The sequence below is a fragment of the Muntiacus reevesi genome, unplaced genomic scaffold, assembly GCF_963930625.1.
Source record: "Muntiacus reevesi unplaced genomic scaffold, mMunRee1.1 SCAFFOLD_116, whole genome shotgun sequence".
Taxonomy (NCBI): Eukaryota; Metazoa; Chordata; class Mammalia; order Artiodactyla; family Cervidae; genus Muntiacus; species Muntiacus reevesi.
The window spans coordinates 273137-297036 of NW_027077980.1; the positions used below are offsets into that span (position 1 = coordinate 273137).

A 23900-nucleotide genomic window follows, 5' to 3' on the forward strand; every position below is an offset into this window, starting at 1 on the left:
TATATAAAAGCTTTTCTTTATTCTGTCTTCTTTACTTTACATGTGGGAAAGTTCTCTCTATTTAGTCTCCATGTACATAAGAATCCTGAAGTGAGGTATAAACTTAAGGATGATGGACCTGATCCTTGATTTTTCTATTTTGTCCACATTAATATTCTAATTTTTAACAGTTCAAAGTAGTGCTTCTTCAGGGCAGAAGAATTGTAAGGTAACTGAAAATAGGCTTACCTTAACTGGATAAATATATATATTTTAAAGAGCTAGTACAATTTAATTAAAACTATTTGTGACTGTGGGGCAGTAAAAGTGTTTCAACTCTTCACTTCACATCAGAAAGCCAGGCTGAGCCTAGCAGTGATCATCAAGTTTTAGGACTTCTTAGAGTAAAAAATAACTTTCTTATGATAACTTATGTATTTGTTTATTCATTTTCTTTATGGATACTTATATGCTTTTTTATTTTTACTGATAAACACAAGATATTAACATTTTCATTTTACTTGTGGTTTTAGTTTTCCTTACAAACAGATATGACCAGAAGGCAGTTGGAATACGAGGCAAGGCAAATCATAGTTGCAATGGAAGAACAACTAGGTAGTTGCCAGGATATGGAAAAACGAGCACAGGTAACATATTTATTATTAAACTATGAAACAGTAGTAGGTAGATTTCTATGAAGAATCTAATGAATTACAGCTCTGTTAACTTTGGTTAAGTTTTATTCTTAAAGATTTTTTAAAGTCTATCTTTACTTTGGCACTAGTTCAAAATAAGAATAGTTTACTATGGCTGCTGGGAAGCATAACCAGTATTCACATAATTCTGCCTTCATATTTCAATTCTCGGATACTGTTCTGCTATGCCTTGGAATTATAAGAGGGAAGAAGAATTCAATTCTGGTCATCTTATTAGTTGCTAGCTAACTTCAGTTATCCTTTGAGATTTTTACTTCTGTGTTTGTGTAATGAAAAAAGGAAAGTCTCATTCGAGGAGAGAAACATATAAAAAGAACCTTGGGAAGAGAAACAAATTGAATGGAGAACATTCTCATGTTTCTACCCTCAACTATGTAAAGAAAGAATATTGGCATAAGAAAGGATTTCTTAAGACATTAGACTAATTATAAAGACTGGTAAAATTCTACTATTTTAAAATTAAGAATTTATCTTATATTAGGTACCTTAAAGAAAATGAAAAGGGGAAAAAGCATGTTTGGGAATTCCCTGTCTGTCCATTTGTTTGGACTCAGTGCTGTTACTGCCAGGCCCTGAGTTCAGTCTGTGGTCAGAGAACTAAGATCCCGCAAGCCAAAATGGCACGGCCAAAAGAAGAAAATAAAAAGGTGAAAAGATAAGTTACATATTGGGAGAAGGTATTTATCACCATATAAGTGGTATGGAATCAAGAATATATAATGAATTTCCAAAGATACTTTAAATTATATGATACAATTAATACAGATTTAGTATTTGTAACAGTTGGTGTTTTCATGAAATTATTTTAAAATACCAGGCAGATTTTGTTTGTTGATAGAAAAACTATGAGAAATTTTACTCTGGTTTATATGAATTTGCGTTTTTAGAATGTGAATTTATGGAATACTGTATACATGTTTTTCTATATCTGTTAATGTGTTTGCTTTTAGAGGTTCTTAAGAAATGAGATGTTGATATGAAAATGTCTGTATTAATGTATAAATATAAATAAGTATATTCCAGACAGCTTACTCTAGAACAGGTTAACTTGAGTTCTTTCTTGGCCATTTTGTCCAGATATGTGCAGATGTATTCATTTTAATTTTGTTCTGGAATATAGTGTTCTTTTGCTAGTTAATATTCTAAGGAATTTTTAGTCCATATTTTATAAATACAGCAAACATTCATTTATTCTGGAAATATATTAAGCTTAGGGCTAAAGAGATATTGTACACAAAGCAAAAATGGAAGTATTTGCAGTACATATGAGGAGTTACTATCCCTAATATACAGGGAGCACCGACAAATCAATTGAAAACAAGACAACCAAAGAGGAAAATAATCAGAAGGTATGAGTAGTCCCATCACAAAAGTACAAGTGGTTAATAAATCATTGTTAAAATATACTTAAACGTCACTAGTTATCAGGGAAAAGTAACATACAATAATGTTGTTTTTTGTTTGTGGTGGTGGTTTCTTGTTTGGTTGGTTAATTTTCTGCCTATCAGGCTGGCAAAAGCTTTAAAGTTTAGTGTCATGTAATACTGGTGAGATTTTGAGAGATTGTAATATGAAGCATCGTTGTCTGCCTGTTGTAAGAATAAACTGGTACAGTCCTGAAGGACTCTGTAGCACTACCTGTCAAAGTTAAAATGTTTGTACCCTCTGACATAGTAATTCTGTAAGACTCTCAGAATATGTCCTCCAGGAATGTCGAGTTAAAGCAGCAAGAATATAAGTATGGATTTTATGCTATTCATCACAACACTGTAAGACAGAGAGAGAGAGACGATTGCAGTGTCCACCATTTGGGTAGTTATTAAATTATTACATTAGTAGTATGCAACTCTTACAAACACTAATAATTAGGTAATGGGAATAATGAAAATAATTGTCCATAGTAATTCTCTCCCTCATAACTCTGCTTGAGTGACTCAGCACGTAAGACTAGAATGGTCAGCTAACGAACATGAAAGTGAATTCCAAGAAGGCCTGAGGCCATGAGAAAAAAATGTGTTACCTCCTTTGCAAGGAAAAGATGGATAAAAATTCCAAGTAAAATAAAAATAGAGTGAAAGTTTTTTTTAAAAACAATTATGTACCAGAAACAGAAGCCAACATTATATTAGATTGAGAAAATAGAGAAATAATTAGATTATTACCTTTGCAGTCATTAACATGGTTTGCCGCTTGCTCTCATCACTATTACTTAACTTTGTTTGGAGGTTCCACTAATTCAGGTAGAAAGAAAACAAATTGTTTAACTACTGCACTATTTTCCAACTAGAAGGGAAGAGAGCAAATAATTGTCATTTGTAAACTACATTGTTGTCTACCTAGAAAAACCATGGTGAAGAGCCAAAAAGTTTTTCAGCTAATGAGAGAACTCAGTAGGGTGGCTGGAGTTAAGATACATTAGGGTTTCTCTATTAGCAATGACTACCATTTGGAAATGGAAATTGGGTAGAATGATCTCTTCATAATGACAGGAAATTTTAAAATACCAAACACAGACCACATGAAGAAAAATATAAAATTGCTAAAGGACACACTATGGGGCCCTAGAAGTAGAAAAGCCTGTGTGGCTCTCTGCATTGTATTTGTGTTATCTGGTTGCAGCGATGCCAGGGATATCACAGAAGAGGGGCCAACTAAGATTGTAAGGTCCTGCAGGGTATGGAGGAGTGAAGTGAGTAGTCAGACCACTCTTGCTGTCTGTACATCCTGTGAATGCCTGCTTCCCCTGCACCCTGCATACAAGCCTGACCTTCCCACACACTTGCCCCTGGCCCCAGCTATTGTCTGTGCTGATCACTGGGGCAGTGAAGGGCATTCCCCCTCTGTGGCTTTCCCTGGTAACTGATGAGCCAGCCTGACATCACTGTGTAACTGGCACTCTCCCCTTCCACCCAAGAGGGAAGCCTGCTGCGTGTCCTGCCTGCCATCCGTCACACATGGTAGGGTATCACTCCAGGACTTTGTTTCAGGTGTGTAAGATCCCCCTTCCATTAAACCACTGATGTCTCTGTTGCTAAAAATAAATAAGATCCCTGGGTGAGAAGATTTTAATATCCTAATAATGTCTTTCTTTAAAAAGTTGATATAGAAATATAATATGATTCTAGTCATAATCTTAATTTTTTTAGAGCCCGGAAAAATGATTTTTAAGTTTGTAAAGTAAGAATTTCCAAAAGTATTTAAGAAAATTATAGTGAGTGAGGATTTGCCTTACCATTTGGTAAAATTTGCTGTAAAGGTGTTGCAGTAATCACAGTATGATATTAATAGCACAGGAATAGACATAGGCAAATAGAACAGAATAGAGACTAGAAAAAGATGTAAGAAAATCTGGAATCTTTTAATGATAGAAGTTGCAAGTTTGGGTGGGGGGGAATGGTAAATAACTCAGTGAGAACATAGATGATAACTGGGAACCTTTCTGGTGGTGGTTGTTTTTTAGTCACTAAGTCGTGTCCGATTCTTTCGTGACCCTGTGAACTGTAGGCCGTCAGCCTTCTCTGTCCATGGGATTTCTCAGGCAAGAATACTGGAATGGGTCGCCATTTCCTTCTCCAGGGGATCTTCCTGACCCAGGGATTGAACCCACATCTCCTTCATTGGCAGGCAGATTCTTTACCACTGAGCCACCAAGGAAGCCCTATCTAGTACATGAAGAGTTACAGGTGAGTTAAATATCTAAATGTAAAAAATAAAATTAATAGAAGAAAATATAGGACAAGAGAGATCTTAATTAAGAATGGAAACTCAAAAGCAATAGGAGGGGACAGGATTTATTTTGTAAAATTTTAAAGCATTCATCCTGCAGGAAAAAAAAAATACGGGAAACTATTTGTGACACATCAAGGGGGAAAGGTTTAATATCCCTGTACTGTAAGAATTCTACAAACTAAGAAGAAAAAGACAACTTTTTATATGGGCAGAGGATGTAATCATTCAGTTTATTGAAAAGAAAATGCAGATGACCAATAAAACACATACAAATGACTGTGGAACAGTTTTGGGGAAATTGAAACAAAATCCACTCTTGCCCATGCCTATTTGAATTAGTCTCTGCCTGTCTCCATTAACAGTTTGGTTATTTATTTATTTGTTTCTTTATTTGTTCAACACAAATTTGGGCTCATAGTATGGTGCTCCCTACTCTCCTCTATGCGTGTAAGAAAAGGTTGGATAAATGTACATCAGCTTATTCATAAGAGCTTTTTCTGGGAGTTGGGGATTGGTAGAACGAAAGTTACTTATCCTTCTGTGCTGCTGTAATGTTTTATAAATACATGGATGACATAGTTCTGTGTAGCTTTACCTGTTTTCTGCTTGACATATATTTAGGTGATTTATAATTTCTCACTGTTGAAACAACTCTGATAAACATACTTATCCATATCCTATAAACGTGCACAAAAGTTTTTCTAGGTCAAGAGTCTTTTTCTTAGAGGGCTGTATGGTAAGTAGCTTAGACTTTGTCAGCCATGTGGTCTGTTGCAACTACTCAACTCTGCCTTTGTAGCAAGAAAGCAACCATAGACAACAGTATATGAGCAAATGAGCATGACTGTGTTTCAGTAAAACATGATTCATAAACAGATGACTGGCAAGCCTTAACTTGCTGACCTCTGCTCTGGTACACATACCTGAAAGCATAATTGCTGGTCCTAAGGTAGGAGTGTTCTGAATAGTGTTGGCCAGATTGCCCTCAAAATGATTTTATCAGTTTGCGTTTCTCCCAGGAGTATATGAGAATTCTGTTTCCTTTGACTCTTGTTTTCTTTTTTTCCTTCAGAAATTGTGAGTCAAACTTTATAATTAACAATCAATGAGCATATGAAACATTATCTTGTCATTTAGTTTATACTTTCATGAGTACTACTGAAGTTGAATATCTTTTCATATATGTATTAGACTTTTAAGATTTTCTTTTTGCTGTTTTTTTCATATTGTTAGATGTCTTATTCATTTATATTTGAGAGATATTTTAATATACTCTTAATACCCATCTGTTATACATGATGTATTTCATAACTGTTCCCTGCCAAATCTGTTACCTACTTTTGCTTAATGATAACAAAAAATTATTTTTTATTGTAATGCTAAATTAGTTATATTGTCGTATTTGTGCTTTCTTCAACCTATTTTTACATCTTTTCCTATCTTTAAATATACCCTATTTTTTTCTAGTAAGTCTAATGTTTTATTTTTCAATTAGATCGTTAATTCATCTCAGATTTGCTATTATATATGTTTTAGAGGTCAGTAAGTCAGTTCAGTTGCTCAGTGATGTCCGACTCTTTGCGACCCCAAGAACCGCAGCACGCCAGGCCTCCCTGTCCATCACCAACTCCCGGAGTCCACCCAAACCCATGTCCATTGAGTCGGTGATGCCATCCAGCCATCTCATCCTCTGTCATCCCCTTCTCCTCCCGCCCTCAATCTTTCCCAGCATCAGGGTCATTTCAAATGACTCATTTCTTCACATCAGGTGGCCAAAGTATTGGAGTTTCAGCTTCAATATCAGTCCTTCCAATGAATACACAGGACTGCTCTCCTTTAGGATGGACTGGTTGGATCTCCTTGCAGTCCAAGGGACTCTCAAGAGTCTTCTCCAGGGAGGTGGGAGAGGGGATCGGGATGGGGAATTAAAAAAAAAAAAAGAGTCTTCTCTTTTGAACACCACAGTTCAAAAGCATCAATTCTTCGGCACTCAACTTTCTTTATAATCCAACAATCCATACATGACCATTGGAAAAACCATAGCCTTGACTAGACGGATGTTTGTTGGCAAAGGAATGTCTCTGCTTTTTAATATGCTGTCTAGGTTGGTCATAACTTTCCTTCTAAGGAGTAAGTGTCTTTTAATTTCATGGCTGCAATCACCATCTGCAGTGATTTTGGAGCCCAAAAAAATAAACTCAGCCACTGTTTCCCCAACTATTTTCCATGAAGTGATGGGACCAGTTGCCATGATCTTAAGTTTTCTGAATGTTAAGCTTTAAGCCAACTTTTTCACTGCCCTCTTTCACTTTCATCAAGAGGCTCTTTAGTTCTTCACTTTCTGCCATAAGGGTGCTGTCATCTGCATATCTGAGGTTATTGATATTTCTCCTGGCAGTCTTGATTCCAGCTTGTGCTTCATCCAGCCCAGCGTTTCTCATGATGTACTCTGCACATTAGTTAATTTTAGCATATGTGCTGCCAAAGCGAGCACTGCACTTTAGTTAAATAAGTAGGGTGACAATATACAGCCTTGACGTACTCCTTTTCCTATTTGGAACCAGTCTGTTGTTCCATGTTCAGTTCTAACTGTTGTTTCCTGACCTGTATACAGGTTTCTCAAGAGGCAGGTCAGGTGGTCTGGTATTCCCATCTCTTTCAGAATTTTCCTCAGTTTGTGGTGATCTACACAGTCAGAGGCTTTGGCATAGTCAATAAAGCAGAAATAGATGATTTTCTGGAACTCTCTTGCTTTCTCGATGTTCCAGCGGATGTTGGCGATTTGATCTCTGGTTCCTCTGCCTTTTCTAAAACCAGCTTGAACATCTGGAAGTTCACAGTTTATGTATTGTTGAAGCCTGGCTTGGAGAATTTTGAGCATTACTTTACCAACGTTTGAGATGAGTGCAATTGTGAGGTAGTTTGAGCATTCTTTGGCATTGCCTTTCTTTGGGATTGGAATGAAAACTGACCTTTTCCAGTCCAATGGCCACTGCTGAGTTTTCCAGATTTGCTGACATATTGAGTGCAGCACTTTCATAGCATCATCTTTTAGTTTTAGAGGTAGGAATCTAATTTTATGTATATATATATATATAAACACTCATGCATATGATTTTTAAATGTGTGTATATAGTATATGTTATATGCAGTATAATTTCTATTCAATAATTATATAATTAGTGATATATACAGACATACAGATACACACAGATAGATATATATTTATGTTGTTAACAGAATTTTCCATTAACATTTATTGGATGCATCTCTGTTTCCCCATGGATTAGTAATGCTGTTTTTGGCATTTGAGAAGTTGTATTTGCTGAATATTTGTGAACTCTGTTCCATTAGTCTGTTTTAGCTTCTCTGGATACCACACTTGTTTTATTTGCTATAATTTTATTAATCTTAAGTCTTGTAGTATGAGTCCTACTTATTTACGTCTGTAAAAATGTGTTTATATTCTGTTTCATTACTCTTTTATTTGAAATTTAGTTATCAGCTTATTTTCTTCAAGGAAAAACCTTATTGACTTTTGATTAGTTATACATTGAATTTATAAATTAATTTCAGGAGAATTTATATCTTTACAGTATGAAGATTGGATCTTGGTTGAAAGATTGGTCTCTGGATTCTAATTCCGTGTCACTTATCAGCACAGTGATCTTGTTTAAACTCTGCCTCAGTTTTCTCATTGGTAAAATGTAGAAAATGATTCCCTGTAAAAAATGTAAGGATTAAATGAGTTAATATGCATAAAACCCTTGGAGTTTAGCAAATTCCAAGTAAATATTAGGTACTGTTACTCGTTTTGTATCTCATTCATTTGGGTCTTATTCTATGCCCTTCAGAAAAGCTTTATAACATTCTTCATAAAACCCTTGTTGTTCAATTGTTAAGTCATGTCCAACTCTTTACAGCCTCATGGTCTACAGCATACCAGACTTCCCTGTCCTTCACTTTCTCCCACAGTTTGCTCAAATTCATGTCCAGTGAGTCTGTGATGCTATCCAAACATCTCATTCTCTGTAGTCCATATTCTTCATGATCCTCTTACACATCTTTTTTTTTTCATTTATTCCTAGATATCTTAGTTTTTGTTGCTATTGTGAATGGAATTTTCTCTAGTTTACATTACTAAATTTGATGTATCCAGGAGTCTTCCTGAACTCTTTTGTTAGATTGTCTCAGTAGTTTAAGATTTTCTTGGATTTTTTCATTTAGATGTTAAATTGTCTCCAAGTAATGACAGTTTTGTCTTTTCCAGTCCTTTTTTCCCTCTTTGTATTATATAAGAAATGTAATACATCTTTGAATAAAGCAATGATAATTGGTCTTCTTCATCTCACCTTGGCTTTAAAGAGAATTCTGAAATTTCACGATTAAGTATGCTGTTTACTTAAGGTTTTTGGTACCATTTATCACGTTAAGGAATTTACCTTCTATTCCTAATTTCTTGAGAGCTGTCCTGAATTCATACTGAACTATTCAGTTCACTTCTGTTCAGTGGCTCAGTTATGTCGGACTCTGCAACCCCATGGACTGCAGCACACCAGGCCTCCCTGTCCATCACCAGCTCCCGGAGTTTACTCAAGCTCATGTCCATTAAGTCAGTGTTGCCATCCAACCATCTCATCCTCTGCCGTCCCCTTCTCCTCCCGCCTTCAGTCTTTCCAGCATCAGGGTCTTTAAATGAGTCAGTTCTTCGCATCAGGTGGCCAAAGTCTTGGAGTTGAATCTTCAGCGTCAGTCCTTCCAATGAATATTCAGGACTGATTTCCTTTAGGATGGACTGGTTGGATCTCCTTGCAGTCCAAGGGACTCTCAAGAGTCTTCTCCAACACCACAGTTCAAAAGCATCTATGCTTCGGCACTCAGCTTTCTTTAAGTCCTACTCTCATATCCATGCATGACTACTGGAAAAGCCATAGCTTTGACTAGACGGGCCTTTGTTGGAAAAGTGATGTTTCTGCTTTTTAATGTGCTGTCTAGGTGGGTCATAAATTTTCTTCCAAGGAGCAAGCGTCTTTCCTTTCACGGCTGCAGTCACCATCTGCAGTGATTTTGGAGTCCCAAAAAATAAAGTCTGTCACTGTTTCCATTGTTTCCCCCATCTATTTGCCATGAAGTGATGGGACCAGATGCCATGATCTTAATTTTGATGTTGAGTTTAAAGCCAACTGTCTCGCTCTCCTCTTTCACTTTTATTAACAGGCTTTTTAGTTCTTCTTCACTTTGTGCCATAAGGGTGGTGTCATCTGCATATCTGAGGTTATTGATATTTCTCCCAGCAGTCTTGATTCCAGCTTGTGCTTCATCCAGCCCAGCATTTCTCATGATGTACACTGCACATTAGTTAAATAAGCAGGGTGACAATATACAGCCTTGACGTACTCCTTTTCCTATTTGGAACCAGTCTGTTGTTCCATGTCCAGTTCTAACTGTTGCTTCCTGACCTGTATACAGATTTCTCAAGAGGCAGATCAGGTGGTCTGGTATTCCCGTCTCTTTCAGAATTTTCCACAGTTTGTTGTGATCCACACAGTCAAAGGCTTTGGCATAGTCAATAAAGCAGAAATAAATGTTTTTTTTCTGGAACTCTCTTGCTTTTTTGATGAGTCAGCAGGCGTTGGCAATTTGATCTCTGGTTCCTCTGCCTTTTCTAAATCCAGTTTGAACATCTGGAAGTTCATGGTTCACATACTGTTGAAGTCTGGTTTGGAGAATTTTGAGCATTACCTTGCTAGCATGTGAGATGAGTGCAATTGTGTGGTAGTTTGAGCATTCTTCAGCATTGCCTTTCTTTGGGATTGGAATGAAAACTGACCCTTTCCAGTCCTGCAGTCATTGCTGAGTTTTCCAAATTTGCTACCATATTGAGTGCAACACTTGCATAGCATCGTCTTTGAGGATTTGAAATAGCTTAACTGGAATTCCATCACCTCCACTAGCTTTGTTCGTAATGATGCTTCCTAGGGCCCACTTGACTTCGCATTCCAGGATGTCTGCTCTAGGTGAGTGATCATATCATTTTGATCATCTGGTTTGTGAAGATCTTTTTGTACAGTTCTTCTGTGTATTCTTGCCACCTCTTCTTAATACATTCTGCCTCTGTTGGTCCATACCATTTCTGTCCTTTATTGTGCCCATCTTTGCATGAAATATTCCCTTGGTATCTCTAATTTTCTTGACGAAATCTCATCTTTCCCTTTCTGTTGTTTTCCTCTATTTCTTTGCATTGGTCACTAAGGAAGGCTTTCTTATCTCTCCTTGCTATTCATTGGAACTCTGCATTCAAATGAGTGTATCTTTCCTTTTCTCCTTTGCCTTTCACTTCTCTTCACAGCTATTTGTAAGGCCTTCTCAGACAACCATTTTGCCTTTTTGCATTTCTTTTTCTTGGGGATGGTCTTGCTCCCTGTCTCCTGTATAATGTCACGAACCTCCGTCCATAGTTCCTCAGGCAGTCTTGTCTATCAGATCTAATCTCTTGAATCTATTTCTCACTTCCACTGCATCGTCATAAGGGATTTGATTTAGGTCATATCTGATTGGTCTGGTAGTTTTTCCCTACTTTCTTCAGTTTAAGTCTGAATTTGGCAATAAGGAGTTCATGATCTAAGCCACAGTCAGCTTCCGGTCTTGTTTTTGCTGACTCTATAGAGCTTCTCCATCTTTGGATGCAAAGAATATAATTAGTCTGATTTCAGTGTGGACCGTCTGGTGAAAACCATGTGTAGAGTCTTCTCTTGTGTTACTGGAAGAGGGTGTTTGCTATGACCAGTGTGTTCTCTTGGCAAAACTCTATTAGCCTTTGCCCTGCTTCATTCTGTACTCCAAGGCCAAGTTTGCCTGTTACTCCAGGTGTTTCTTGACTTCCTACTTTGCATTCTAGTCCCATGTAATGAAAAGGACATCTTTTTTTGGGTGTTAGTTCTAGAAGGTCTTGTAGGTCTTCACAGAACCATTCAACTTCAGCTTCCTCAGCATTACCGGTCGGGGCACAAGCTTGGATTACCATGATACTGAATGGTTTGCCTTGGAAATGAACAGAGATCATTCTGTCATTTTTGAGACTGCACCCAAGCATTTCGAGTGCTTTTGTTGACTTATGACATTTCTTCTAAGGGATTCTTTCCCACAGTAGTAATAATGGTCATCTGAATTAAATTCACCCATTCCAATCCATTTTAGTTTGCTGATTCCTAAAATATTGACGTTCACTCTTGCCATCTCCTGTTTGACCACTTCCAGTTTGCCTTGATTCATGGACCTAGCATTCCTATGCAGTATTGCTCTATCAGCATTGGACTTTGCTTCCGTCACCATCACATCCACAACTGAATGTTGTTTTTGCTTGGCTCCATCTCGTCAGTCTTTGTGGAGTTATTTCCAGGAGCGTAGTGGGCACCTACCAACCCAGGGAGTGCATCTTTCAGTGCCCTGTCTTTTTGCATTTTCATGTTGTTGTTGGGGTTCTCAAGGCAAGAATAGTGAAGTGGTTTGCCTTTCCCTTCTCCAATGGGCCATGTTTTGTCAGAACTCTCCACCATGACCCATCCATCTTGGTTGACCCTACAAGGCATGCTCATAGTTAGATTGAGTTAGACAAGGCTGTGGTCCATGTGATCAGTTTGGTTAGTTTTCTGTGATTGTGGTTTTGAGTCTGTTTGCCCTCTGATGGATCAGGATAAGAGGCTTATGAAGCTTCCTGATGGGAGAGACTGACTGAGGGGGAAACTGGGTCTTGTTCTGTTTGGCGGGGCCATGCTCTGTGAACCTTTAATCCAATCCTCTGTTGAAGGGCAGGGCTATGTTCCCTCCCTGTTATTTATCTGAGGCCAAAGTATGGTGGAGGTAGTGAAGATAATGGCGACCTCGCTCAAAAGGTCACATGCCTGCACTGCTACATCCAGTGCCCCTGACCCTGCAGCAGGCCACCGCCGACCCCTGCCTCTGCCAGAGACTCCTGGACACTCATGGGCAAGTCTGGGTCAGTCTCTTGTGGGGTCACTGCTCCTTTCTCCTGGGTCCTAGTGCACACGAGGTTCTATTTGTGCCCTCCCAGAGTCTGTTTCCCCAGTCCTGTGTGAGTTCTGGCAGCTCTATGTTGGGTTAATGGTGACCTCCTCTGAGACAGCTTATGCCATACTCAGGTCTACTGTACTCAGAGCCCCTGCCTCTGCAGCAGTCCACTGCTGACCCACATGTTCACAGGAGACACCCAAACACAGTTCTGTCTCCGTCTCTGTGGAGTCTCTGGGTCCTGGTGCACATAAAGTTTGTTTGAGCCCTCTGAGTGTCTCTGGCGAGTATGGGGTTTGATTCTACATGGTACTTCAATATATATATCAAACTATATTACTAAATAATTTTTATATCAGTTTTTCAAAAGTCATACCATGTCTATATGCCTGAACAATTAAGCATGTTGCATTTTATTTAATTTCATAAATATTCAAGATTGTCATACAGAGAATGGAAAGAAGTGCTACTGACTTCTTCCATTTTATGTTGAGTAACGAAAGCACAAATGTTATTGTGGAAGCAGTCATCAAGGTGCAGACTTGATTACAGGGTCTAGTGACCTAATAGCAATACAGAAATACAGTTCTGTGAAGAGGAATGTTAGGTATATTTTCCTGTTTTCACCCTCTAAATATTAAAAATTTTGACTTGGGACTTTATTGGTGAGGGGGAGCTGGTTATATAGAGAGAGGAAAACAATGAAATATTATGAAACTAATAAGTGTAGATAGTTTTGTTGTTTCTGTAATGCCAGGATGTATTTGGTGTCTGATGTAGAAGTAATCACTCATCTCTGCAGAATCTTTAGAGAGCTACTAAAAGTATTTCTTCTTCAGCATGTTTTCATGGTGAAAATTGGACATGGTAAAATGTCTTAAATAGAAAATATTATTTACCTTCAGTTCAGTTCAGTCGCTCAGTCATGTCCAACTCTTTGCGACCCCATGAATCACAGATCACCAGGCCTTCCTGTCCATCACCAGCTCCCGGAGTTTACCCACATTCATGTCCAGCGAGTCGGTGATGCCATCCAGCCATCTCATCCTCTGTCATCCCCTTCTCCTCCTGCCCCCAATTCCTCCCAACATCAGGGTCTTTTCCAGTGAGTCAACTCTTCGCATGAGGTGGCAAAAGTATTGGAGTTTCAGCTTCAGCATCAGTCCTTCAATGAATATTCAGGACTGATCTCCTTTAGGATGGACTGGTTGGATCTCCTTGCAGTCCAAGGGACTCTCGAGTCTGCTCCAGTACCACAGTTCAAAAGCATCAATTCTTCGGTGCTCAGCTTTCTTCACAGTTCAACTCTCACATCCATACACGACCACTGGAAAAACCATAAGCTTGACTAGACGGACCTTTGTTGACAAAGTAATGTCTCTGCTTTTTAATATGCTATCTAGGTTGGTCATAACTTTCCTTCCAAGGAGTGAGCGTCTTTTAATTTCATGGCTGCAATCACCATCTGCAGTGATTTTGGAGCCCAGGAAAATAAAGTCAGCCACTGTTTTCACTGTTTCCCCATCTATTTGCCATGAAGTAATGGGACCAGATGCCATGATCTTAGTTTTCTGAATGTTGAGCTTTAAGCCAACTTTTTCACTCTCCTCTTCCACTTTCATCAAGAGGCTCTTTAGTTCTTCACTTTCTGCCGTAAGGGTGGTGTCATCTCCGTGTCTGAGGTTATTGATATTTCTCCCAGCAATCTGGATTCCCGCTTGTGATTCTTCAAGCCCAGCATTTCTCATGATGTACTCTTCATATAAGTTAAATAAGCACAGTGACAATATACAGCCTTGATGTACTCCTTTTCCTATTTGGAGCCAGTCTGTTGTTCCATGTTCAGTTCTAACTGTTGTTTCCTGACCTACATATAGGTTTCTCAAGAGGTGGGTCAGGTGGCCTGGTGTGACCATCTGTTTCAGAATTTTCCACAGTTTTTTGTGATCCACACGGTCAGAGGCTTTGGCATAGTCAATAAAGCAGAAATAGATGTTTTTCTGGAACTCTCTTGCTTTCTCGATGTTCCAGCGGATGTTGGCAGGTTGATCTCTGGTTCCTCTGCCTTTTCTGAAACCAGCTGGAACATCTGGAAGTTCACAGTTTATGTATTACTGAAGCCTGGCTTGGAGAATTTTGAGCATTACTTTACTAGCGTGAGAGAGGAGTGTGATTATTTACCTTAAGTTCACTATTTTCAGAATTGTGATAGAGAATTAGCATAGTTGTAGTGATACAACTGAGGGACTGAGAGAGGAAGTTTTCTTTTTTGGTGAGCACATCTGTTTTGAACTTTTCCAAAAAACAGCAACAATAATGATTCCTACTATGGCAATAAAATCATAAGGACATTGTATTTAAACAAAACTATGTATGATTCAAGGGTAAGTTTTGTATGTAAGCTTTTTAGCTGTATATACTTAAAGCTATTCGTTATAATACTTTAATTATCTATTGAAGTATACATGCTCAAAAATCTTTCATTGATGGGTGCATAATCATAAAAAGTTTGCAAATCACTCCATCTATTTTCTGACACTTTTTCCTCATTGAAACAATTACTCTTACAATAGAGTTTCTTATACCAATGTTACAGTGTCAACTATGGAATTCTGGCAGTTGATGATAAAATATTGGCAGTACTTATTTTTAAAACATTTCCCACATTTTTCACTTCCACATTGTTTGATCTGTAGTTACTGCTTTGTGTTCACTTGAAGATCTCAGTATATGGGGGAAGCAATAACTCCTACCATCATTGTGATCTTTAGTGTTTGGAGTAATGTTTAGCTGAAGTATTTGGGAAAGCTAACTCTGAAAGGTACTGCTGACCTGTAATAGGAATAACTTTAGGGAAGATTGTTCTTATTGTTTACGTACTGGTGCTTCTTAAAAAAAAATCAGATGCTCTTTCTCTTTACAGGATGCCATACTTTACATAAACTCATTATACTGTACTGACATCTGAATTAATATAAAAGTTTAAATTCAGATGTAATTTTCTTTTTGAAAGTTTTTGAGAACAGCTTTTATATACCAGTTTCACACTGTTATGTATCATGTGTTGTTCAGTTGCTCAGTCATGTCCAGGTCTTTGCTACTCTGTGAACTGCAGCATTGCCAGGCTTTCCTGTCCTTCACTGTCTCCCTGAGTTTGCTCAAACTCATGTCCATTGAAATCCATGATACCATCTAACCATCTTATCCTCTGTTGTCCCCTTCTCCTTCTGCCTTCAATGTTTCTCAGCATCAAGATCTTTTCCAGTGAGTTGGCTCTTCGCATCAGGTGGCCACAGTATTGGAGCTTCAGTTTCAGCATTAGTCCTTCCAGTGAATATTCAGGACTTTAGGATGGGCTGGTTGGATCTCCTTGCGGTCCACTGGACTCTCAAGAGTCTTCTCCAACACCACAGTTCAGAAGCATCAGTTCTTCAGCCCTCACCTTTCTTTATGGTCCAAGTAGATACATAACTTGCATTTGTGCAGTTTTCCTAAATTTAGGGATCTGTTTTATAAAGTTAGATATGTTAAAAAGTTGAACTGATGCACTGATGTCCTCAGTATATGAATATGTATATGTATATGTATCTAATTCTCACATAAGAATGACTTGGCATAGAAAAAAGAATGATTTGATATAATCCTACTTTTAAATGGTAACCATAGAATGGTTAATGTTAAATTAATATTAAAAACTAATGTTTTTTTTTAATAAAAATAGATCTAACTTGGTTACTTATTTTATTTTAGCGAAGAATAACCAGAATTCAACAAATAGAAAAGGACATACTTCGTATACGACAGCTTTTACAGTCCCAAGCAACCGAAGGTTAGTGAATTGTCTCTTTTGTTTGTAGTTATAATGATAGGTGGTTGTTCTAAGAAAAGAAAATATGTATAATTAGCATGGCGTCATTGAAATAGATGCTCTAGAGAATTGAGACACTTGATAAGCTTTTTCATTAAATTAAGTATAGATTTCAAAAATCTATACTAGTATGATTTCTTCATAACTTTTATGCAATTAAAGCTTATAGAGCCATAAATAGATACCTTACTTCAGTTATCTGTTTACATATAATTTGGCTACTAACAGTTTGTAAATAAGCTATCTCCTTGTGTAATCCATAGTAAAAGTTGATCATATACATTTATCTGTGCTTACTTTACAAACTTCATTAAAATGACAGTAAAAGGGTAAAATGAAAAAGCACAAATACCAGGGAAGGTGACAATAAAATTTGGAGAACTGCAAAGCAGATAAACAAATAATTCTTCTAGATTATGGTAGAGAGCTGACCCCAGAGTGAGCAGTAGGAGGTCACAAAGCAACTCATTTTACACTGTGGAGTCCTGAAAGTTTCCAGAGTTGGTTACACTAGGTACTTCTGGAAATGAGGATTAAAAAGGGGGTTAAAACCATATTTGTCAGCTCTTCAGCTGAAATTTGGTTTTGATCACTACACAGAAGGATGGGGTATAAAAAACCATCCCTTCAGCTATCTGTTTATAGCCCCTGAATTTGGGCACTTGTCACTTTGTTTATGGGTAAATAGAAAGAAAACCTACATGGAACTTAAATGAACTATTGCTGAATAAGGAAAAATAGCATGTGGGAGGCTCAGAGAAAATAAAGTATTTCTTCTTAAGTCAACTACAGGATGACCTGTCTCTCTGCAATAAGAGCAAAAAGTGTTGAATAAAAGTCCTCATTGAACAATACAGAATTGTTGCTAGGAAAAATTGGCTCAGTATTTGGGGATATACCAATGCAAAGTTTCTAATATGCAGCCAGATTGAGACTCACATTCCAGATCATACAGGAAAAAAGAAGAGAATGCAAAGAATGAAATATCAACCTAGTGCTTTTTTCTAACTGTAATTACTAAAAACATGATGAAGTGCTTGTTGATATTTTAAAATGTTTATGAGATACAAAATAGTATGTACACTTTGATCCCATTTTTTAATATGCACAAACAGTCTTTCAGAAATAATATGAAAAGGCAGGTAACCACTGCTAATACCTCCTTGTTTTCTTAGTTTGGCCAGTTTTGTAATGTTTTTATAGTAGCTGCACAGCTTTTAGAGTGAGAGAAAACTTTTGTATGCGAAACAAATCTGACGTGTCCTTTCATCACCAGCATGCTTCCCAAGTAGCTCGATGGTAAAGAATCCGCCTGCCAGCCCAGGAGACGCAGGTTCTATCACTGGGTCGGGAAGATTCCCTGGAGAACGAAATGGCAACCCACCCCAGTAGTCTTCCCTAGTAAATCCAGTAGAAAGAGACACCTGGTGGACTACCGTCCATGGGGTTGCAAAAGAGTCGGGCATGACTTGGCAAGTAAACCACAGCAACAACACTTACTGCCAGCCCCGAGAATCTGACCGGATAATGAACAGTTCTGTTTGGAGGCAGAAACTTAGTGCAAGCCCATTTACACACAGAGAAGACAACTAATTCTAATGTCAAAAAGTATAATTTTGAAAACAGTGTCTTTTAAGACTCTGGTCATGCATGCCTTGCTTTTTAAATCTCTTAGAAGCTTTGGCTTCAGTACATTTGAATTTGAAATATGTAGAAACATGTACTTGCTAAGTAGTCAAGTTCAGTGTAATAGTCATATTGCTAAAAGTAGTTTAATCTGGATGTTTTAAGTCAGTATGAACCAAATATTTGTAATATACAGACTGTGTCCTTTTTGCAATATTAACTCTTCAGTACTGTTTTTTTCTTTCCAAAATAAAACAAAACTATCTCTTTACTCCTTTTTCAATGTCATTGGCATTGCTGTATGTGGCATTCTGGTTATTATGGCCCCTTTGGGTTTCCAGGGTAGTTTATCTGTGGTGTTTTGTTTTTTTTTCCCCTTGATCAAAATTACTATACTCTATTTTTAAAACTGTTTTTAGAGAGGCAACTTTTGTTTTTTATTGAGCAGCACTGCATTTATATTTTCTTTTTATATATATTTTTTCTGCTTTGAGTGTTTGCTGTTGTTTTTCTAGCTTCTTTAGTTATAGTTAGCTTTTATTCACCATCTTTCTTGTATTATGATTTTTACTGTTTGGCTGCATCAACAGGGTTGTTTTTTTTTTTAATTTCTAAATCAATATTTACACTTATTTTTTCTACTTGATTGACTCTTTCATGTGTGTTAAATAGCCTTCTTTGCTGTTAGTATTGCTGCACGGGGCTTCTTTTGGTCATCATTTGCCTGGTATAATATACTCACTGTCAGTACATTTCCAAACGTTACCAACATTCTGGCCTCTAGAAATTCCTAAGAAAAATTGTCATTTGTTAATAATAGTTCTCATTATCAGTACAATTATAAGTTTATTGCAGGTTGGGGGCTTGTTTGTGTTTTTTTATCTGTTCAAGATTTCATTTATATCATTGGATTTGGGACCAACTGTCTACCACCATAACCTAGTCTATTCTTGTTTCTTTTTGTTATAAAAATGGCCATATTTTTCATAGCCTTAAGTCGTTACATTTATTCAGTGAATATAAACTAAAAGAAGGTATCATGTCTTATTTAAGAAAGAAAGGTTTTTAATTTTACTGTTTGCTGTTTCTTTATTACTATCAGAAGGAGAAGCTAGAAAATGGAGAAAACTGGGGATCAGATACTCATAAATTAGTTCACATACAGTACTGAGAAGAAAAGATGTCTGCCAAATAATTTCTCCACCATGAAGCATCTTATAACACTATCTTTGCCCTACCTGCTAACAATTCTGGTTTAAGATCTAGATGCAGGATATAACTCAGATGATATAACTATTGCACTTGATTCAAATCTCAGAAGTTCCAAGAGGGTACATGAGGCAACCAGTCCTACCACTTTCTTTTGTATTCTATAGGTTATTTACTGACAAATGTATACCATTTGGGGGGGGAGGGGCCCCAAAAGATGGGAGCTATAAGGAAAATTGTGGCATGATTTAATAGTCTCTAGAAAATAGCCAATGAGAAATAGTTTTTAAAATCCCATGCAGAGTACTCTTATAACTCATTAATAAAGAGACAACCCAACTTACAAATGGGCTAAAGATTTGAATACACATTTCACCAGAAAAATTCATAGGAATGGCTAATAAGCACATGAAAATAGGCTCGACATCATTGGATGTTAAGGAAGTCAAGTGAAAACCACAATGCTATATCACTCTATACTCACTAGGATGGCTGTAATCATGAGGAAAACAATAAGCATTGGTACGGATGTGGATAAATAGAAGCTGTCATATGTTGCTGATGGGAATGTAAAATGGTTCAGCCACTTGGAAAAGTTTGGCAGTTATCTAAAGTATTAAAGGTATAGTTACCATATGACCCAGCAATTCCACTTCTAGCTATCTAAGAGAAATGAGCACATATGTCCACACAGAGACTTTAATTTGAATATTCATGGAAGTATTATTCACAGTAGCCCAAAAGTAGAAAAATGCAAAAGTGTATCAACTGGTAAATCAATAAATAAAATGTATACCGTTACAATGTAATACTACTCGGCAATTAAAAGGAACAAATTGTTGACACACACTATAACTGAGGTGAACCTCAAGAACATTATACTGAGTAAAAGTAGCTAGACATGTAAGTCCGTATATTCCATTTACAATAAACGTACAGAAAAGACGAGTTTACAGAGCAGAGTCATAGTTACTTGGAGCTGTGAGTGGGAATGGGGATTACCTGTAAATGAGCATGAAGGATCTTTTTAGAATGATGAAAATGGTCTAAAACTGAAATATAGTGATTCTTGGTAAGTTTATTCAATGTCATTGAGTTGTACACTTAAAGTGGGTGAATTGTCTTAAAGGCATTTTAAATCCAACGTAACCAAAGCACAACTAATGATGGTCTCCTCCTAAGTCCTCCTTGTGACCCCCACATCCTCCAAATCCTCCTTCTCCTTTAGTATTATCTGTCTCCATGAATGGTACCACCATTATTCAGCTGTGTGAGCTAAGAAACAGAAGAGTAGTTTGTGACCCCAGATCTCTTCTTCCACTCACTGTATCCAGTCTGTCGTGCAGTCCTTCAGGTTGACCTCTGTCTCCAAGCATCAGTGCTTCCCTGGGTGTAAAGGACTGTCATCTCCCACTTACTTTAATATTTAGTCTGCAAGTTGATCTCTTGTGTTTCCCATCTTCTTAGACCATTCAAAATTTGAGTTTAAACGATCAGAATACATGCACCTTTTTCCTTTAGAGTATTGGTTATGTGGGGGCATGAGTGCCATCTGAGAATCACACTAAAATTCAACAAAATCATTAAGTTCCTTTTTTTAACCATCTCTCTGTTCTACTCTTCACACTGTAATTCTTTGATATCCTAGAGCAAACCACGTTTCTCCCATCACAGCTCCTTTGCATATGGTCTCTATTTCCCTAAATTTTTGCATGTGGTCTCTGTTTCCTTCATCCTCTGCCATATCCCGTTTCCTAGAACTCCTGTTTATATTTTAGATCTCAGTCCAAACAATACTTCCTAAGAGAGCACTTCCCCCGACTCCCACAATGTCTGATGTCCCTCTGTTATATATCCTTATAAGCAACTTGTGCTCTTTTTTCAGAGTGCTTGTCGAAGTGTTTAACTTTACTGTTGTTTCTTTCATTATTTGATAGCATCCCTGACTAGACTAAATCTGGAAGAGTGCGTTGAACGATGCCTGGGTTTGTCAGTACTGTGTTCTCCAGCCCTATTGCAAGTAACTGACATAGCACATACTCAATAATTACTTTTATATTGACATCTTCAGTGATGTCAGTGTCAAATCTTTGTAGATTTAGTGCTCGTTGATTCATTTTTTCTCTTCACTGACTTTGTATTCTCTGCTTTAGATGATTTTGTTGAATTTTATGGTATCACTTTCCCAAGGTACTGTTTTTTCTTGTTTCTGAATTATTGGGACTACTTCTCTTTTGCCTATGTATGACTTACACTTGTTTATTGATGGAAATAGTATATGTAAATTATTTTAAAGTCACATTTTAAATGGTCTAGGAAAGCTTTATGTTTAAATAAATTCCAGTGGAAGCCATTTTGTAACATAGTTTTCCATTATTATGTCACAATTTTTGATGTGTAATTTTTAATTTTGCCTATAATGTTCCTAGAGGAGGCACACTGGTAATTGTTTCTATAAAAGATACTTGATTATTTTCTTTCTTTGATTCTGTGGTGATAGTTTTCAAAGTGACTGCTTTGTACTAGATATAATCTGTCTTGAAATTACTGCTTTTACTGGATATAATCTTGCCCTTTCACTTTACCTAACAGATGGTGGTTACATTAGAAAAGGTTTTGGTTTTATTCATATTAGAATCTAAGAGCTTATCTGTTGGTTTCATATTACTTTTATTAGCAGATGTATATAAAAGTAGATGTGTGTGTAAGTATAAATATACTTACATAGAAGGTATTTATAAGCTATAGTAACTGCTATATTTGCAGCTCTATTAAATACCAGAACCATGTGACCTTGCGGAAAAGACAGTTATTTGCTCTAGTTGGGTTATGTCCCCGATAGTGATGTGAGCACAGCTGGTGGAGGATGGTGTTTCTGTGGGTCTCAGAAAACCCTTTGTCTTGTGCAGCCCTAGTGTTCGAGGGACACACTTCACTTTGCTGTGACCGAGACAGGCAGCTGACAGCCCGCTGGAGGCTATGGAGTGCAGCTCCGTGCTTTTGTGAACCTGTGTCATTGAGGCCTTCAGAGCTTTAGAGCAAGAAAGAAGGAAAGCTGTGGGCTGAGAAAGCATGCACCGTTTTTGTATGTATTGATGTTAACTCCATATTAACAGAGGTCATCTCAGAGCAAGCATGAAGCTGGCTCACATGAAGCCGAACGGCAGAATGAAGGTCAAGGAGTGGCAGAAATCAACATGGCAACTGCGGGTAGCAGTCAGGTAAATAGATTATTTTATTAATTTCTTTTCTAGTTAACTATTTAAATATTTTAAAAGAAATACTGAGTGAGATGATTCTCACATGACCTGTTTCCTTCCTAAATGGATATCTCCAGAAGAATTCAGTACTAAAATGCTATGTCATTTTTCTTTATTATATTTAACTATGAAGCTTTCAAATTTCCAAGTATATTTTATAGCTCTAAAGTATGTGTCTCTGTTTTAGCCTAAAATGATTAATGTGAGTAGAGTTTCTTTGAAAAATAAATACTAAGCTGCATTTTGGTCATATGTGATTTGACCTAGTTATTACTGCTTGCATTGAATAGATTTGCTCTTTCTCTGTGGCATTCTAAGATATTTTTGTGTTTTTTAAAAAAATCATAAAGAGTTAATATTTTCATCTTCAGTTGTATTCCAGGATTATAGAAACCTAGCATTTAAATAAACAATTCTAATGCCCATTAAAATAAAAGTAAATAAATACCCTAGTCATATTTACTATTATCATCTTTAGGAAAATTATGGAAGACAATTTTTTAAAATGTAGAACATTATCTTGTTGTGCTGCCATCAGTTTTCTATTAGAGTTTGATTGGAATGTATCCTAATGAGTATTTTTCTTTGGAGTGTTCTGTATTCTCCACATTTTTTCAAGCAATATTTTATGTTTTAAATGAATGATTTTTTAAAATACAGTTTCAACTAAGTTGATTTTAAGGAAATTTTCTTACTGTTGATATAAAATATTCCTTTAGTGCCTATAGATTACTTTTAATGATACTATTTATTTGTTCTATTAGTTCATTAAAATTTAAAGCTTAAAATGTCTCATACTTAATTTAAATATTTAAATTTACCACATTTAAACAAAAATATACTTCATTTTAATATTACTGGTCCACATTGTACTGGATAATACTCTACAGATGGTGAATTAGGGCAAAAAAAATTATATTCCAATAGTACATTTGGGTTCCTTGTCTACTACTTAGGGAGTTCTCTGGGATTATCATGTGTTCCTACACATATGTAGAAAGAAGTTCTGTCTTCTTGACAAAAATCTTTTTTTTTTTGCTTTAGGATTAAGACCCACTATTTATACTTTGGGGTCATATTTCAATTATTATATCCTTTAAAGCCTCACCTAGCCAATAAGCTCAATATTTATTTTTTTAATTGAATTCTTATCTCATTTCTTATATCAGAATTTAACTCTGAATATATTAGATTTAATGTCAAAGATGAAAACTTTAAAAAACAGTTTACTTATTTACCTATGTTGTGTCTTAGTCGTGGCATGCGGGATCTTCTGTTACGCCGTGCAGGCCCAGAAGTCGTGGCCCTCGGACTTAGTTGCCTTGCAGTATGTGGGATCTTAGTTCCCAGACCAGGGGTCAAACTCGCATCCCCTGCATTAGAAGGCAGATTCTTAATCACTGAATCACCAGGGAAGTCCCCCAAATGAAAACTGTTAGAAATATTAAAAGTTAAGGAAATGAGCATAGAGGTTTTATAATCATG

The 23900-nt window shown here is 36.9% G+C and overlaps 1 long non-coding RNA gene across 1 annotated transcript; it reads left to right on the plus strand.

Moving 5' to 3' along the window:
• The first annotated feature begins 573 nt into the window (after nt 1-573).
• LOC136155312 (uncharacterized) lies at nt 574-22705 on the plus strand. Its single transcript, XR_010660773.1, has 3 exons — nt 574-626; nt 16203-16281; nt 22065-22705. It is a non-coding gene; the product is annotated as an uncharacterized lncRNA (long non-coding RNA).
• Nucleotides 22706-23900: the final 1195 nt, after the last annotated feature.